The sequence below is a fragment of the Hippichthys cyanospilos genome, chromosome 2 (assembly GCF_059441005.1).
Source record: "Hippichthys cyanospilos isolate Australia breed blue-spotted pipefish chromosome 2, RoL_Hcya_1.0, whole genome shotgun sequence".
NCBI lineage: Eukaryota > Metazoa > Chordata > Actinopteri > Syngnathiformes > Syngnathidae > Hippichthys > Hippichthys cyanospilos.
The window spans coordinates 15571563-15576420 of NC_142370.1; the positions used below are offsets into that span (position 1 = coordinate 15571563).

Sequence of the window (4858 nt, forward strand, 5' to 3'; positions counted from 1 at the left end):
ACACACATACACACATTGTTTTAACATCATTTTTATACATATTTTGTTGGGATTAAAAAAATATATAATTTTACTTATAAAATGGATGAATGGATATTTTTCTCACCCTATTTTCATTCATTCATTCATTTATTTTAAATCGTGATTTTGGTAACAGAGAGCATTTAGGAATTATCCATGCATCCATTTTCTAGACTCACGTATCCTCACAAGGGTCGCAGTCTTGCTGGTGCCAATCCCAGCTGACTTTGGGCAGTATAGGCGGACGACACAGGGCAAATAAAGACGAAAAACCATTTACGCATACAGTCACGCCTAAAGACAATTTAGTATGTCCAACACACTTGCCATGCACACATGCAGGAGGAAGCCGGAGTACAGGAGAAAACCTACGCGAGTTCGGGGAGAACATGCAAACTCCATACAGCAAGGCCGGGTTCGAATCAGGTGGATTTGAACTCGGGTCCCAGAACTGTGAGCCGGGCGTGCTAACCACTGCTCTGTTAGATTAAATTTAAGACACAAAAATACAATTAAAGACTAAAGTGGATTAAATATCCAATTAAATTGTTGAAATCTGAAAATGAAGATTCAGAATAAAGAGCGCTTCGAGGGCTCACCAATTTGTTATTGAGAAAAATAACTAAGAAAAAGGTATAGTTTTATCATAACACTCTACTCATTTGGTAATCCCGATTATTACCACGAGTGTGAACTACCTCATTTTTCAAAAGGCAAAGCAGTCAGTCCTATCATCATTACTGTTGTTGTTTTTAATTAATCGCTCGTTAATGTCGCCATCTATTTCCCATAGATGAGACAAGCGAGCCTGCGAACGGGCGACAGCAGCGCCAAACAAACGCACATTAAAATATGGCCCGGAGGCTCCAGTTGGAAATTACCCTGATGTCGAAATGACCTTAATATAATATGATGTAATCAATCAAGCTGTCCGCTGGGACACTGGGAATCACAATGTTAATCTTTGAGTTTGAAAATGGCCTGTCATATTTTACAAGCCAGCCAAAGAGCGCGCGCGCACACAAACATGCACACAGCCCCCCCCCCCCCCCCCCCCCCGCGCACACACATTCGGACACACAAGCGCAATCACACTTCATGCTAAAATCGCTGTCACATTATTTTTTTGGATCAAATACATGCAGAGATCGCAAAGGCCAACAGGCCCTCAGGCCTTTTTTTTTTTCAATGAGGATTTAAGTGCGCGCATACACACACACACCAATCCAAACAAAAATAATGGCACACAACAAATATCGCAATTCGAGTAAAAAATTACACAGTCAAATCTTTTACCATTGTTCATGTTTTAATTTTTGATCATTTCATACAAATTAAGATAGAGTGTCAAGTATAGCTGCAAATCCGCATACGGACAATATTATACATTTAAAGCATAAATATTCATTCATTATTCGTGGCAGTAATTTGGAATTTTACTGACGATTGTTCCAAAATCTTAATTTAAAATTAAAAGACGTGAATCCATCACGAAATGTTACTACGCCCCCTGGTATTAATACTCTCAAATTACTTTAAATTAGTATTATTATGTTAATTATAATGATGCTGATTATTGTTGTTGTTAGTAGCAGTAGAAGTATAGTATAGTATAGTAATAGATGACACTACTGTCACAGTGTCACTACTAAAATAATAATAATAATGACAATATTAAAATTACTCTTAATAATAATAATAATAATAATAATAATAATAATTATTATTATTATTATTATTGTTGTTGTTGTTGTTGTTGTTGTTGTTGGTATAGCAGTAGTGTTAGCGTAGTTTAGCATAGTAATAGATGTACACTACTACTGTCATAGTATCACTATTAAAATAATAACAATAAATAATAAAATAGCAAAGTTAAAATAATACTGCAGTTAAAGACATATTTTACCCCCTCTGCGTGATAAAATGACATGGATGATAATTTTAGTGAGGTGCGATTATCTTACATAATTAGAAAGTGAGAGCTATCATACAGTCTGGCTGAGTCCAGCATGATTTACAGTAAATGAAGGACATTTAGCACCAAACGCACGGGCAATTTCAATTTAGCAGACTACACAAGAGGTTCATGAGGTCAGCCTCAGGTGGTGAGGACAGTTATCTGTGTGCTATCATTAACAGCTGTGGACAGCATAACAGGCCACAATTATTCTTTGGACACCAGCCTGCCCGGACATGGCAGCGGGCGGAAGACTGCCGGAACCATCAGTTGCCCTATGAAATTCATCCACCTCTGAAAAGCCGATCCCAGATTTGTGTTCTCACTTCCTGTAAAGAGCAGAACTGGATTTCGGTCGTGCACCTAGAGACCACATCACACTGCTACAATTCTTATGCAAGAGCTGTGAAAAACAGACGAGAGTGTTTTGCTGTGAATAAAAAACTCATAAGAACATAGCAAGATTATGTATAGACTTCTAGATCCCACAGTCAACAGAGACAGGCCTGATGATTATACCGCATGTGGGGGGGGGGGTGACGTAAATGCAGCTTCAGGACCCCCACGCACTCATGAAACACTGACAATGCTCAGCAAAAGGAAGGGAAAGGATCGTCTCATATTGCGTTTCGAGTCCATGTCTAAGATTATTTCAACGCAGAAGGCCAGGACCACATTTAGGAAGGTTGATGCAGAAGCGTTATGAGCTTAAACCTTAACGTCCGTATTAAACTTAAAGAGCTTCAAGCCTAAAGGGACCAGTCTTGGTGCTTACACATCCAATGGTATGCGCAAGCTCCATCCAAAAAGGGATTTCTGCAAATCACAACAAATGACTGCAACTTAACCTCATTCAGCAGTATGGTTACACCCAGTAAAGTACTGCACTACTGAACAATTTGGCATATTTTTGTCACCAGAAGCTCTTCAAAAGGCCCTCTTTCACTCAACATCAGCAAATTAACTTCCAAGAACAAGGAAGAATGATCTCAACCAAAAAAAAAGGGAGAACGGCCTCAGACAATCATTTTACTGATATACACAACGAATGCTGTCAAAGCTAACTCGACATTTTGGTGATTACCGGTGATATGAATTTTATAAAGCATTAAAAGCCATTAACTCAGTTCTGGTGGCTTCTTACGACAGCTGAGCTCTGCTAATTTTGCAAACAAACTTAGAGGAGCATCACCAGTACAAAGACAAAAATGGTCATTTATGTCATTTTATCTTAAAAGGTTGCTCACTGGCTCAGTTGAAAATAAATCAAATTGTAGCAGTTCACAAAGCCAAGTTCAAGCAGTATTAGTTGTATATCTTTGGTGACCCATCTCAGAGCAGAAGCACCTTGCTCAACCCAAGCCAGAACCCTAACCCTATGCTTTTGGAATGTAGTTCTGACAGGCAGAGCGAAACGTCGAAGTGAAAGGTTTTAACAATTTTTAAATGAACCTGAGACCGAAATGTTAGTCTGGTTCAAGAATTGTAGCCTCCAGGAAAGAATCTGATGCAATCTTTGTCGAAAATAGTTGTTTAAGGAATTTTTTAACATGTTCAAAATTTCCATGCAACAAATTAGCCTCTAATCCAGAGTAGGTAAATCGAGCAGATGAAGGCCAAGTAGAAAGAAAAAAAATAATCAAACGGTAGCAGCATCCCGGTAGCACACTCCCACTTTTTCAGCTCCTGCTACCAGCCAGTGAGCATCTATATTATTTATATTTTGATATTATTGTTTTTTGCACCATGCATGGTAGGATGTCTGCAGTGTGTCGCTAGAATGGCAGGATGATTAATAGGAGCTCCAGCCAAGAGTAGGTGGGGATCCTGATGGGAGAGGGCGGGTGGAGATGAGGGGACCTGGCCAACAGATGTGAAAAACAGCAGTGCTACTAGGGGTTAGCCTTCTATCCATCTGCCTGGACACGAGTCGTGTCCTTGCTGCTATGACATGAAAAAGATTATGGATGGTGCTAATGCTACAAAATCAATTGTATACTTTCGCATTTCTTCTTGACAAATCATTGACAATGCAGGGTGGAACAAAGTTTGTGAACCCTTTGGCCAATGACCCTTCCAAGAGCTAATTGGAGTTTAGAACTAATCAACGTGAAGTCTAATTAATGTGATAGTATTGAAATTGATGCTAAAGGGTGCCCTGCTCTATCATATGTTTTTTAAAGATTGTTATTGTAAACAAGTTGATTGGAGATTTTGTGGATAGCATTAACCACACAGAGAAACTCTTGAAAGCCACACAATTAAAAATTTGTGAGAAGGAAATATTCAATAAGAATGCAAAATTCAAGCCGCAGAGCTAAAGACTGAAATATCTGACAGTGCTAACATCTCCATTTACACATTTGGGAAAACATGAAACAAGAATTGAGTCCATGAGGACACTAAAATTGAATGGTGGCTTTAACTTCAACGTATAGCCAATACAGTCTAAACCCCTGGAAACAAGAATGATTACACCACAAAGTGAAAAATGTCCATTTTGGGCACGCTTAGCCATTTTCCTCCCTGGTGTTATGAGGCTCTTTAGTGTAACGACAAATGAAAAAAAAAAAAAAAAAAAAAAAAAAAAAAAAAAAATATATATATATATATATATATATATATATATATATATATATATATATATATATATATATATATATATATATATATATATATATATATATATAAAAGAGCAGGTGGGCTAATACACATTCTGGTCACTGTAAGCTCAATAGGGAATCACGCAAGAACTAGTTTTTAAAAATAAATTGTGGTTTTAAAAAAAGGATGACATAGGCCAGTGCTTCTCAAATGGGGATATGTGAGATTTTAACAGAGTTTCTGCAGGTATCAGCAAATCTAACTGAATGTTTTTAT

The 4858-nt window shown here is 37.7% G+C and overlaps 1 long non-coding RNA gene across 1 annotated transcript in view; it reads left to right on the forward strand.

Moving 5' to 3' along the window:
* Positions 1–4556, forward strand: part of LOC148427552 (uncharacterized) — a 9146-nt gene extending 4590 nt beyond the window's left edge. The window contains exon 5 of the long non-coding RNA XR_015864743.1: positions 2161–4556. This is a non-coding gene — a long non-coding RNA (uncharacterized LOC148427552). The remainder of the gene's footprint in view (positions 1–2160) is intronic.
* Positions 4557–4858: the final 302 nt, after the last annotated feature.